Source organism: Pleurodeles waltl, chromosome 7 (genome assembly GCF_031143425.1).
Source record: "Pleurodeles waltl isolate 20211129_DDA chromosome 7, aPleWal1.hap1.20221129, whole genome shotgun sequence".
Taxonomy (NCBI): domain Eukaryota; kingdom Metazoa; phylum Chordata; class Amphibia; order Caudata; family Salamandridae; genus Pleurodeles; species Pleurodeles waltl.
The window spans coordinates 717,060,197-717,075,544 of NC_090446.1; positions in this window are offsets into that span (position 1 = coordinate 717,060,197).

Genomic DNA, 15,348 nt, shown 5'->3' on the forward strand with positions numbered 1-15,348 from the left:
TAATTCGGTTGTACCCTTTACTCAACTGCAAACTCAGTACAATCTACCAAACTTCTTCCTTCAAGAATACAAGCTTTTATCTCCTATTCTCCAATATTTTATAATTACCAATAATTTTCCATCATCTCTTAAACTTATTACACCTTCTTCACCTCCATATACCATTAGCCAGGACTCTATCCTCAAAGCTGCACTCATTTATACATTTTTATTATCCCCAAAACACTCACGCTCCAAAGCCTCCAATGAACTACTCTGGGGAAAAAGATCTTTCTGTATCGCTTCTTACCCAGTTGTGGGATAGTGTTTGGCTAAAATTATTCAATATCTCCAGAGCTGCTCGTATTACACAATCTTTATTTTTTTATTTACAATAGAGCTCTCATGACTCCTCATTATATCACTAAATTTGATCAAAATTCGTCCTCATTATGTTGGCCTTGTTCTCTCTGTACAGGCGCTTTAACTCATTTACCATACTATTGCCCTCATGTCTTCAATTTTGGAAGGAAATTTAGTTTAGATGCATACATATATTCAAACATAATGTCTAATTATCTATTTAAAATGTTAGCCTGGGCACTATGTCTCCTGATTTTATACATATTTCCCCTAAACTTAAGGTGTTTGACCTCTTCATTGCTTTCAAAGTTATACTTTCATGCTGGAAAGACACCTCAAAATTATCTGTTTTAACATGGTGGAACTTTATTTATGATGAACATAGAATATCTACTGTATCTTCATTGAATACTCAGATTTGATCTTTACTGACTTCCTTTCACTATTTATCTATACCCTAATCTTTATTCCTTCTTTTCCTCCTGTCTTCTTTCTTACCTTTTCTCACTTTCCTTTTCTTTCCTCTCTCTTGACGAAACGTACAACAAATAACTGAAATGATTCCGCTTATTTTTAGTATGTTGACTTTTCTAGATGTCAAATTTCTTAATTACCTGTTTTTACTGTTTCACAGATTTTTTATTTATTTCACATTTCTTCTAAAATAAGCATTTTATCACTCAGGTGAATTTTCCAATAAAAAAGTATCTAACAAAAAAAAATAACTTATTTGTTAAAAACACCTGCTGCAGAGTTCTTTGCTTGTCCAGCAGTTTGCAGACAGAAATAAAATTTTAATATAACACTAGTGATTAATACTCCGACTGAAGAGAGATTGGAGTTTTGTTAGTTTGATTTATCACAAAGTAGCGCAGAGGGTTAATATGCCTGCTGCAAATAAATTATATCATGCAGATCGCAGAACTGTATTTACTGTGCCTAGCTCAGTAGATTACTACTTTTGTACTAGAAAACATTTTTTTTACAGCAATCCTAATATAAAACAGTGATTTATGAACTGGCATCAAGGAACTGCATGCAAGCTGCATCATATAGGTTTAGGGCGTTATGTTTTGTTCCCATAGTCGTTCATTAACTATTCCTAATGTTGCTAAAAATAGTTACTTTGGGCATATATACATTGTTATTAGTAAAGCCAACCCCAACTAGCACTTTAAAACAAATGTCATCTTGTGGAGAAAAACCCTAACGCTTTGGAGATAGAATGATTGAAATTGACGAACTTGTCTACGGTCAGCATATCAGATGATAGCAGCAATTTTAAATAGGAGAGACTATTGCCACAGCAGAAAGAAGTTTCCTTTTGCATAAAACTTGAGGCTAGTAAGTTAATTTACTTATCAAGCAGTGTTACAGAGTTGAATGGTGAGGAGCAGACAGTGTATTGCACTGAACTAGTCCGTTTGACATAATGAGTGCCCAGAATATCAGTATTAGCACTCCTCAATCGTTCTGGTCATCTGGTTCGGAACCCTTCATCAAAATGGGCAGAATGGAATGATTACTTCATGAACTATATTGCTGCATTGATGATTCGGAGAAAACATCAAAAGAGCAAAAGAAGAGAATCTTGTTACATTCTGTAGGTCCCAAAGGGTTAAATATGTATACTTGCATGTCAAAAATGTCAGTTGTGAAAATGCCAGTTGTGGGGGACGTTAACGCTTTTGTTGCTGCTATTGATGAAATAGATAAACATTTTGCTACTAAGGTGTGCATAGGCATCACTAGGTATAAATTCTTTCAGCTCAAGTAAACAAAAGAAGAAACAGTAGACAAATACGTGGCAGATCTACAGAAATTAGATAGTGGTTGTAAATTTGGAATGTTAAAGAAAGATTTGATTGAGGATCAAGTTGTAATGCATGCTTGCAATCCTGCTATAAAAGAAAGGTCATGGATACACGGAGATTCATCACTTGAGACTACAATAGGCAATAATTAGGAAGGCTGAAATGTCAGAAATGCAGAGAAATGTTCAGTAGCATTAAAACAAGGAGAAAGGGATATCAATTCAGTAAACAGGATTTTACTAAGGGAGCAGTAATAAAACATGTACTGCACAAAGTAATGACAAATCTAAGTTGAAAAAAAAGCATATGTTATAGATGTGATAGCAAGGAACATCTTGCTTATAGTAAAAGCTGTCCTGCAATTTACCAAAAATGTAGTAAATGGGGTACTAGAGGACATTATGCAAATGTGTGTAAAAGAAAGAAATGTGCGGTGTGTGTAAGAACAATCCAGAGATACCGAAAAAAATGAATCACATCAAGATTCACATACTGATAAGTTTAACATGGTTATGGTTGTGAAAGAAGCTGATAGTAAATACAAATGATAATGCTTGCAAGTGAAACCAGAATGTCAGATTACAAGAGGTCTGTTGGGGGTAAACATGTATGCTGATTCTTGATCATCCTATACTATTGTCAATGAGTATCTGTCGAAAAAGAAGTTTGTAGACAAAATACGTAAATACTTGTTGGAGCCTGATATAAACTCTGAATGGTATGGTGGAGAAAAAAATTATTTCCTTGGCTACACATGATTAACATTCAAGTTTAAACATAGGATGTCATGTTGGAAACTCTGTATAGCAAAAACGCTGTGCAGGCAGGATTAATGGGATTTCAACATAAGTTTTGATCCCAATAGCACCTTATGGAGTCAGTAAGGAGCCACAAATTTCCTACAACCCCGCATTCCTCCTAAGTATCTCAATACAAATGCTACCTCACTAGTGTGGGCAGACCTAGTGCCCGTGACAAGAAAGGACCAAAATGCAACATAGACAAATCACATATTGTACTGAAAACACTGTGTTTGTAGGCCTGAATCAGAGGCATTTTGTAATTCTGTGTTATTTGTAATTCTGTGTTACTATTGTAACACAGAATTACTTATAAATTCCGCTTCTCTGCCGGCAGAATTAATCTGTCAGACAGTCCCTCTATGTTTAAAATCACTGCAGATTAAACTCTAATCAGGGTTTAAAACAGAGACAGACTGCTTCCTCTTATAGATCTGTTTAAAAACCACTATATCAGATACACAAAAGGAACCATTTAATTGTCTGTTCATGTCCAAAGAGTAATCATTGCTTTTTCTAAATCTCATGACTAAGGTACTGTTTCGCATGCATGATGTCATTCTAACAATGCAAGACATGCCTCCACAGCTTTATTTAACTCATGATATAAAGCAAAGGGCCAGAAGTCTTGTTTAAGGACAGTTTCACATTACTTTCTTGGATCCACATCAGAGGCTGTAAAATATTCTAAACTGTATGCAATATATGCACCATATCAATTACAAAAATATTGCCTTCCCATACTTAACTACTAAAATCACTAATATCAAGCACACAAATAACATAACTTACAATAAAATACATTTTTACAAATATCAGTAACAAAAGTATCAGAAACACTAATATCGTCACATATAAATAAACATAACAAAATTATCGATTAACACAATATTGATCACAATATTCTCACCAACCTAAATAAATCCTTACAAATACACCAAGAAAAGCAAATTTAACTTAACATATTTGCTTGAAATAAACCCCAAACTTATAATAAACAACTGTAATAAATAAATATATTACTTTACCCAAAAATTCAACAAGCGCCCCAAATGAATCATAAACCTAAAACACATGTATTTAAAAATACCAAAACAATTATTAATTATAAACATATAAATATATTTATTGATGCAAATCAATTTGTATATTACCTAGTGGTGGTCACACTCGGCAGTTATAGTTTGGACAATGTTTCCATAGAAAAAGCATTTTTTACTTGCCTATATCTTTGACACCGTTTGACGAATCTTCACAAAAGTTTTCAAAATTGAAGTGTCCCAGTGAATCTTGTTGCACATGGAGAGGGTTTTGGAGTGATCCGTCCAGCAGGGGCTCAGAAAAAGTGTGGGGGTGGGGTCAAAAAGTTGCATTTTCCATGTTAATTCCTATTGGACCTTTAGACGCAACTACAGCCCAAACCACTGAATGGAATTACACCAAATTTGGCAGAAAGGTAACTTTCAGTCTGCAGATTACGCATTCATTGTCTGGTTTAAATACGCTGTGTAGTTTTTGAGAAATTTCAGGAAATCCAAATTTATATATCTCTGGCCGCGATGAGTTCGCAGATAATGATGAGCTCGTGCAGGGGAATGCACAGCTCTGATTGGCTGCCAACACTTCAACTAGGAAGTGTTAGTAGCCATCTTGGGACTCGGCTTCAGACACGTTCCTCAAAAAAAATTCGAAAAAAAAAGAAACGGGACCAGGGTAGAGACACCCTAACCCCTTAGCTCTGGTGTGGTATCCCAGAGGGACCAGGCCAAGGCAAAAAAAAAAAAAACTTTATTTTTTTTTTGCTGCAAATTCACAGCAAAAATATTTAAAAAAGCAAGCATGTGTCCCTACCCCCAGGTGGACCAGGTCCCAAGGACAAATGAAAAAATAAGTAGGGGGCGCACAGAACCCCCCCCTCCTGGGCTTTTCAGTGCCCCGGGGCTGCCACCTCCCCAGGGCTTATTTTTCATTTAATGCAAGAGGGCCATGCACCCCCGTAGCCCCAGGGACTGCCACCTCCCCAGGGCTTCCTTCTATTTCAATCCAGGGGGGGTAGTGCGGCTGGGTACGCCACCTCCCTGGGGCTAAATTCACAATTGGAGGTCTGCTCCGTGGCCTTCCTTGAGGAGCTAATGATAACCCTAGGGACCTACTTAGGATTTCAGTGAGTTACTGATAGAGAGCCGGGAGGTTTAGGCCTGCAGCTTCTAACTGGTGTATGAGATACTCAGTCACCTCCAAACAAAAGGTTGCCACCCCTAATCCAGCAGTCTAGCTGAGAAGCGAGAGTCATTCACAGCAGCTTGTGGGAGCAATGCAGGCTCCCACAGGAAGTGGGGAGACCGCTAGGAGTGTGGTTGCCTTGAGGCGCCTCTGCTGTCCTGTCGAGCTCTCTCTCTCTTCCATCCCATAGTGATGAAGGAAGAGAGAAAAGTTGTCATTGAACTGATCTCTCCATACAATGACTTCAAAGACTAAGACTAGCAAGATGTTTGGTACAAATGTTATAGTTAAGTTTGAATGTAGAGCGGAACACTGTCACTTCTGGTCTAATGGACAAGGTCTTGTGCTGTCACTCAGTAGGCTGAAGGGTAAAATTCTAGTGTCGCTTGGCAGTGTGTTTTGACTGTTAAACCTTCCTACTGATGGACCATTCACGTTTCTTTCCAAACACATGCATGGGTTGACTGTCACAGGTATGTCTAGAAACATCACAGTAAGGAGTCACCTATGACCTAAAGGTTAAGGACACTGACACTGAAAGTTGAGGGTTCTACTCCAGGTGTGCCCGTGGTCATTTTCCTTCTTTAATTTCTTTTAAACTTTAAAAGTTTAAGATTGATACTGATAGGTGCTCTCACTCTTTAACAGGCAATACATTTTTCTTTTCAATTTGTCTAGAAATATCTCATTCGAAGTAAAACATATATCAAAGCCTAAAAAACTATCTATCTCTCACTCTCTCTCTCTCTCTTTCAGTCTCTTTCTCCCAATCAGACCCCCACTCAGACCCTTATGCATCCACTCACAGATCCGCTCACACTCATGCACCCTGTCACAGAACCACTCAGACCCTTATGCATCCACTCACAGCTGCACTCGGACTCTCAAGCACCCACTCACAGACCCACTCAGACTCTCATGCATCCACTCACAGACCCACTAAAACCCTCACGCTCCCACAAACAGACCCACACAGACACTGACGCTCCCTCTACTCACAGACCCAATAAGACACTGATGCACCCACTCTTACACCCAGACAGACACTTTCACAGCCACTCTCACACTCATATAAACCCTGTCACACCTTTTCACACACATACACAGACGGTTGTGGCACACTCCTGCTGCACACAGCCAAAGGCCGTGCAGAGTGTGGGGGTTGGATGTTTAGGTGTTTGGCCCCAGGCCAGGCCCTATGTCCAACCCCCAGCACACACAGCCAAATGCTGTGCACAGCTCGGGTTTGGGCAATTATAGGGTATGGCCGGAATACCTGGCTGCAGGGCAGGCCCTATGGCCAACGCCAGCTGGGCATGGCTGAAAGCTGCGTGTAGTATAGGGTTGGGTTGTTATAGGGGTTGGCTGCAGGGCTTGGCTTCGGACAGAACCCTGCGGCCAGCTGCCGGTGCGATTGGCCTTTGGTGATGGTTGAATTAACGTCTAGTAATGAAAATTACCTTATGTTTAAAAAAAAAACATAGAAATTTGCTGAAAAAAAAAAAGGTTACAGGGATGTTATTGTTGGGCTCACATGTTCAACATACGAAACCATAGAAATTCACCAGTTATAGATAGGGTTATCTCAAGTAACTATAACTCTTGCACTAAGGAAACTATACCTCGTGCCCTCGCCATGTACTGCTAATTACCCTGCAAATTATGACTCTCATGACATCTTTGATAACATCATTGATGATATCAATGTAATATTTCCAGTGACATTTTTTATGAAAAAACTGCATGGCTGGGGTGCGAGTTATAGTTACCATAGGTCATGAGTTATAGTTACTTGAGATAACTCTGACTACAACAGGTGATATTCTATGGCTTGCTACATTTAAAATGTGAGCCTAACTATAATGTCCCTGTACACTTTGTTTTTTGTAAGGGAATATATATATACATATATATATATATATATCAATCCACAAAGTTTCCTCGGAGTGCGGCCGCTACATCACAGCGGTCCTGGTCGGGCTCTGAGACGCCCAAATATGTTATAACAAAACACGCTCTCCAAATCTGAAGAGAACCAGGACACCTCCGTATGAAGATCCAAGATTTTATTTACAGCAAACAAAACAACTCCAACGAGTTTCGGCAATAACCCTTTATCACGGATATATAATATAATTCATATATGAATAAGCTATATATTATAATACAATCATGGACTCAACTGATTAAACAAATTCAAACTTTACTAAACCAACCAATAAAATGACACTATAAACAACGTTAACAAATAAAATCAAGCACACAATAAAGCCAACAATATAAAAGGCACACTAAATAAAATAACTAAATACTCCAAATATGATAAATGCTGCAAGAGGAGGAAAGTCTGCCAGATTCTTGCAAGAAACGATTAATACAGAAATAAATCAACTCAACAAGTTCTATTTCAAATCAATAATACACATATTTAAACTAAAAATTAACTGTTCTTTAACTAAAAAATATAATTTAACAAATAAATTGTAACACACTTGGTAACTCTTATCTTTTTACCTAGACCACATACACTATCAAAAGCAACCTCCAAACCAACAAACTGTCTGAAAACATCAGCTTTAACAAAGCACCAAGAATATATAATGAAGTAGGTATGCATATATATTAATTTTAACTCTCCCAACCAATGACCAAATTTAAACCTAACTCTCTAAACCTTGACAATCTTGCAACAAAACACTATATTTAATTAATATATATATATTTTTCTCTTTCAACAGAAAATTCAGCACCTGCTCCATGGTAAAAGAAGATAAAAAAAAGCTTCAAAGCCATTCAAGACATCTCAACAAAACATACAAGTAAATAAATAACAAGTAACAGCATTTTAAAAAAATAGTAATAACAAAGAAACAAAAGCCAATGTATAATATATTTATACTGTTAAACTATTCACAGATACTATGACAGAAGAGGCTAAATGTATAACTTCACAGAAAGGGAAACAATTATTAAACCATATAGGCTACATCTAAAGCCAAGAAAGTGCATCAACAAATACCACAAACTGGAAATGTACTAAATATTCCTTGAATACATGCTATGGGAGTGCAACTACAAAAGAACATTTAGTTATGTATGTAAAAGAGCACAAGCACGCCCCAAACATTACAGAAATCGCACTTTCGAATACACGTGACAAGCCAACTACCACCTATCCCCATTTTAAAACTCTTAACTGCATGTACTAAAAAACCTCCAGTGATATCCCACTTGCCCATAGCACATGCCAAGGCATAGTCATACCACAGCATTTAAAACTAATAACAACACATAATGAGGAACCCTTCCTTTTACATGACAATTTAAATAATGAAAAACAAATTTTAATTTTCTCTACAGCAACAACTTAATGAAAATTGCCCAATGCCTAATCTGGATGATGGATGGGACCTTTAAAATGTGCCCCAAACCAGTCACACAAATATACACCATGCAAGCTGAATATGAAAACACCAATATCTCTTTTATATATGCTTTACTGCCAAGCAAATAAAGCAGCACCTACTATGAACTCCTAAATATTATAAAACAACACACAAATAAATACTAACACTCGGAAATAATCATAGACTTTGACCAAGATATGATTCAAACAATTCTAAAAATACCCCCACATAGCCATGCAAGGCATTACTATCACTTTAATCAAAGTATATGGAGACACCTCCAGAAAGCTACACTAAGGCCCTCATTTTGACTTTGGCGTTCAATTTTCCTGACTGCCAAAGATAAACCCGCCACCACACGGCCAGTGCTCGCAGTCTGCAGACCGTCATACTTCTACTCTATGACAGTACACATTGTGACACTTCACCTACAACACTCTACTCCGCAACACTCCTCTCTATCCTACTCTAAGAGACTCCACTCAACAATACTCCATTCCACTCCGCAACACTCCACTCTATGCCACTCCACTTCATGACACTCTACTCCACTCTACACCACAACACTTTATGCCCCTTCCCTCTTTATCCCTCTACTCGACAATTTCCACTCTACAACACTCCACGCCCCTCCTCTCTCAACACTGTTAAACACTCTTCCCACTCTACTCTAGTCTATGCAACTCCCCCTATGTACTCCATGCCACTTTACTCTATGCAATTCCACTTACTCCACTCTATGACACACTAATCCACTCTACTCCACTATTCTACTCTACACAACTCTATTCCACTCCACTCTCCGATACTCAATGCTACTCCACTCTGTCACTCTACTCCACTCCACTCTGCTCCACTCTACTCCACAGCATTCCAATCTACTCCAGGACCCTCCACTCTACGGCACTACTCTCCACTCTATGCCACCGCAGAACTCTCCACTCCATCCATCATGGAGCTAGATGAGTGGGAAACGAGCAATGTTTTGCGATAAGGGCTGCATTCTCACAGGCAGCAAACTGTAACAATGGTGTGCCCAAGGCATGTGGAAGTTTATTTTTAACAGAAAAATCATGTACTTACAATGATAGTGAACGTCTTAGAAGATATATTCAAATATTGCCATTACATGAAAGTTAATTTAAAACATTTGAACTGCTTAATGTAAAGACTGTTCCTAAAGTTTTCCAAATTAATACAGTTTGCTGCCATCCCCAAGGGTGGGAGAACAACAATCATAACAAGCATTGACCAAGCCAGTATGTCTTGCCTATGCAAAAGTTATTGGCCAAGCCAATGTGCTTTAGCCATTTTGTACACTAGTGTGGCTGCTGTTCAGCATGGGTGAACGTTTGCAGTATAGAGGAGAGTGGAGTGTCATATAGTGAAGCAGCATGAAGTGGTGTAGAGTGGAGTAGAGGGCTGTGGAGTAGCATAGAGTGGAGAGGAGTGTTGTGGAGTGGCATAGAGTGGACTGCAGTGGAGTAGAAAGGAGAGTTGTGGAGTGTCGTGGAGGTTGGAGAGTAGAATGGAGTGCTGCAAAGTAGAGTGGTGTAGAATGGAGTAGAGTTGTGTAGAGTGGTGTAGATTGAAGTGGAGTGGTGTAGAGTCAAGGGGAGGAGAGTGGAGGATTGCCGAGTGGCAGAACTTGGAGAAGAGTTTTGTGGAGTGTCCTGGAGTAGAATGGAATAGAGTGCATACAGGCCGTGACGGTAAGCGGCATTTACTGCCAATGTCATAATGAGGGCCATAGTGATAAAAGTGTTGTGGTGTTGAGTAGAGTTGTGTCATGGAGTGTAGTAGAGTAGAGGTTCATAGAGTGGTGTGGGGTGACAGAGTGGAGTGTGATGGAGCAGAGAGGTGTAGAGTGGAGGGACAAAGAGTGGAGGAGCGTAGAGTGGAGGAGCATAGAGTGCAGTGGCGTGCAGTGGAATATAGTAGAGTGGTGTGGAGTAGTGTAGGGTGTAGAGTGGAGTACAATGTTGTAGAGTGAAGTAGTGTGTAGTGGAGTACCATAGAGTGGAGTGGTGTAGCATAGAGAAGAATTAAGTGTCATGTTAATTCCCATAGAGCCTTTAAATACAACTGCAGCCCAAACCGCTAGACGGAATTACACCAAATTTGGCAGAAATGTAGCTCTTGGCCCAGAAAGCACACTTTTAGTTATTTGGTGTAAATCCGTTCAGTAGGTTTTCAAGATTTTAAAGATACATATATACATCCCATGCAAAGCTTTCGCTCAACCCCGCGGTTACACTGGAAAACCTTGTGTCTCCACAGTGGAAAGATGCAAGTGGCACCTCTTCCAAGGTGGTAATTCTGAATTCTTTATTCTTATTTATAATTGAAAAGTGCAAAGGTGCTTAAAATGTGACTTGAGCATTTTAGCCTCAGCCGTTTACTGGATCAACAAGTTCAATGTGCAAAGCATACAATTTAAAGGGGTAAGCACCCAATTACCAGAACCCATTAAAACTCTATTTAAAAACAGCTAGACTGTTCACAGAAATGTATTTTCACCAATCACAGTCGCCATTTTTTTCTGTATAGCCTCTACCATCAGCGCCAGTCTTTAGCATGAGTGTGCTGTGCCCAGGCCCAGATCACCAATATTTTGAGGGGCACATGGAGCTGTGTGCACTAAGGTAATGCCAACAGCAGGGCCCCTCTCATCTTACTCCAGCCTTGTCCTTGTCTGTTCATTTCTGTCTGACTTGCCAGTTTAAAGTGGTTTTAGTCCTTCATTATCATACAGCAGGCAATGTTTTTAGCACCCTTTTAACCCCTTTCTTTGTCATCCCTTCACCCTCCGACCCCTGCTGACACACATCAACAAAAGCATCATCAGTGTGAGGCAGCTGTGCTATTTGTGATTTAGGTGAGCTGGGGGAGATCCAGGGATGTTTGTGTTCTGACCAGTGAACACAAAAAGGGCCTTATGCTGCCTCATTTAATTCACTACCATCAGCAAGGGTGGCAAATTTCTCTCTGACATGCCCAGTGTGCTATCTTAGCAAAGGTCCCCCCCCCATGCACAGTTTTTTCTTCAATAATAATTTGACTGCTAATGTTTCATTGATATTTTTATTGACGTTATAAAAGTTGTCATGAGGCCTGTGATATCTGAGGTAATTAGCAGTGATGGTGAGTGCTCAAGTTATAGCTACCTTATGGAGCAAGTTATAGTTACTTGAAATAACTTAAACTATAACTGCTGAATTTCTATGGTTTTGTGTGAATAGATTCAGAACCTAACAATAACGTCCCAGTAACTTTAGGTTTTTCAAGTGAATTTCTATATTTATTTTAATTCTATTTCCTAAATACAATGTCCCTGTAACCTTCTTTTTTTCAGTGAATTTCAATGGTTTCTTTAACCTATAGAAATTTTAATTACTATACGTTACTCTGCCACTGCCACATACAGCTTTGCGGTCAACCCCCTATAATCAGCCTAACCAGCACCATGCACAGCCTTTAGCCACGCATGAAGGGGGTTGACTGCAGTGCCTGTCTTTTGGCCAGGCCTTGCGACCTATCCCCTATAACCACCCAACCCCATGTCATGCACAGCCTTTGGGCGTGCTCAGCAGCAGATGGCTGTAAAGTACTGGCCTATGGCCAGGACCTGCACCCTACCCCATGGCACTCATGAAGTACTTCTTTGTTGGGTGGAGATGTGATCATATTCATGTGCATTAACAATGCATCTCCAAATCTGTGGGAAATGCCCTCGGGGATCGTTTTAGTAGGCTGTCCATGTTCCTGAGAAAATGGGAGGAAGACGTTGCATACCACTGATGTATATGGGATGGGACCAAAAGAGTGAGGCTTCTAGGCCATTTTACATACTTGTAGTTTTTAAAATTGATAACATGATCTCTGGTCTCAGCAGCAGATGACAAGAATAAACCCACTCATCACAGTCACTAGATGAGATAATGCGCTCGAAATAAGCAAAAATTCAAACACCTCCATCAAGGTTTACAGATAGCTTTTCATGGTGGAAATATAGAGAAACAGTGCTTGCTTTGCCTTGACCATATGCAAGAAATTAGGATGATTAGTACTTTACAGAAGTGGACCTTCATTTTGGGCACCTCCTTTGTTTATATTTGTAAGTGCTTCCCATTCAGGTGAAATTTCTGTAAAATGAGCATTGTGGCACAATGAATCCTGCCTTGCCTATTTATCTGTGATAAATAGGCAAGGCAGGATTCATTCATTTTCACTTGTGTTTTTTGTGCTTCACATTTAGGTGTAATTTCTGTAAATTGAGCATTGTGGCACAATGAATCCTGCCTTGCCTATTTAGTTGTGATAAATAGGCAAGGCAGGATTCATTCATTTTTACTTGTGTTTTTTGGGGACCGTGGGGGAAGCCTCAAGACCCCGCAGTCCCAGCCAGCCAGCCAGCCAGAGGGAGTTGGCATTGCTCCCACACACAGGGAGCTGCTGGAAATGCAACGTCCTGCATGTGGGAGCAATACTTTCACCTCTTTCCCTGTCCACATGTCTGCGGGCAGGGAAAGAGATGACAAGCCTGGGGCCTGATTGTAATTCTGTGTAAGGGCTAAGCGTCCCCCTCCCCCGCAGCCCCAGGGACCACCACCTCCCTGGGGCTAAAATAGAAGAAGAAAGGGGGTCCTTTAGGGACCACAAGCATCAGGGACCACCACTTCCCCAGGGCAAATTCCTAGGTGGAGGGGACATGGTTCCCCCTCAAGGAGCCATTGGTGGCCCTGGGGACCACCACCCCATAGGGCTGGCTCCTGCTATGTCCAGGGGAGTTCCATCTTTGGTACATAGCTGTTTGCTTTCTGCTGGCAGAAAGTGGAGTTTTCATCTGTTTCCCTGCACTCAAACCTTGCTCCAACAAGGAGCGAGCTGCTATTTGAAGGAGCTCCCTGTTTGTGGGAGCAATGCTGGTTCCCACAGGATGTGGGGAGCCAGCTAGGACCACAGGGGCCTTCATGCTCCCCGCGGCCCTGTCACTATCTCTCTTGTATCCCATAATAGACAGATATATATATATATATGCATATATATATATATATATATCTCCATGCAATGACTTCAAAGATAAGACTTGCAAGATCTTTGGTACAAATGTGATAGTTGCGTTTGGATGCAGAGTGGAACAGAGTCACTTGTGGCTTAATGGTCAAGGTCATGTGCTGTCACTCAGTAGGCTGAAAGTTCAAATCCTAGTATCACTTGGCAGTTTGTTTCATTTACTAGTGTTTTGACTGTTAAACCTTACTAGTGATGGAACATTCAAGTTTCTTTCCAATCACATGAGTGGTTTGACTATCATAGGTTTGTCTGGAAGCACCATAGTAAGGAGTCACCTATGGCTTAAAGGTAAAGGTCACAGACCCTCACACTTAAAGTTGAGAGTTCTACTCCAGATGTGCCCGTGGTTGTTTTTCTTCTTTAATTTCTTTTAAACTTCAAGCGTTTAAGGTTCACACTGAAAGGTGATCTCACACTTTTCTTTTCATTTTGTCTAGACATATCTCATTCTATGTGTATAATCCATCAAAGCCTAAAAAGATCTCTCTCCCTCTCACTCTTTCAATCGCTTTCTCTCTCTATCAATCTCTTTCTCCCACTCACACACTGACTCAGACCCTTTTACACCCACGCCCAGACTCAGACTCTCACACACCCACTTACAGATTCACTGAAACCCTCATGCAGTCAGTCACATATCCACACAGACACTGACACACCCACTCACAGACCCACTAAGACACTGAGGCACCCACTCTTACACCATCACATTTCTTCTCTCTCACACCCAGATACACCCTGTCACACCTATTCTCACACCCAGAGATCCAGGCCGCGGGGTTGGGTGGTTAATACTATTCTTTTGTACCTCATTGATGCAGACAATTTAAGGATGTCCCCCACTTAGGCTATTCTTAAACAGAGTAGATGCAGACATGGAAGGTAAAAAGTGCTCTGGGGAGGTCAAGTTGCAAACTATGCCTTAGCCGTCTGTGGTAAATGAAGATGCAGTAGTAAAGATGAAACAGGATAAGAGTTATTCACAAGGAAGGAGTCTCTGGTTACGGGTAGAAGATATTATGAAGGTAGCAGAGAGGCCCCACCGGGAGCAGCATCAATGCTGCCCAGCCCACGCATTCCAACTGACATTCACTCAAACCATGTACAGAGCAGCATTCTGTTACCTCATAGTCACACCGGCTGAGCAGCAGGGGACATATAACTAGGGAGAAAATGCGTGGCATAGAAATGAGGATAACACACTGTGAATGACAACACTTGTCCCTGATTAGCTAAAAAAGGCTAAAGCATATGAAACAGGTGTAAATCAAGGTAGGCACTTGTGATAGCCTAATAAAGGAACTACACCTGTGAGGCATTGCCTGCAGAAATCAGATTTGAAACTTATTTTATTCCCTGTACTAAAATTTTATTTAAAATAAATAACAAAATGTGAACTTGTATGCACTGACTACTAAATTTCCTTTGCAAATTTGGCCTTTTGTAATGTCACTGGCATCTAAATTATTTATTTGTTTCTGTAAGGACACCATAATTCTTCACAAAAAGTTGCATTTGTTAAATCAGAGGAGGCCTGTAATATTTATATGTAGAGTGTTCTACTTTCCTAACCATTCATTTTGTATTACAAGGAGCAACACACTTGCATTTTGTTCCATGTTGTTGGTTGCTTTGCTTTCCACTTAGCTTTCCACTACCTATTCAAATATGATGGCGCTTTTATCT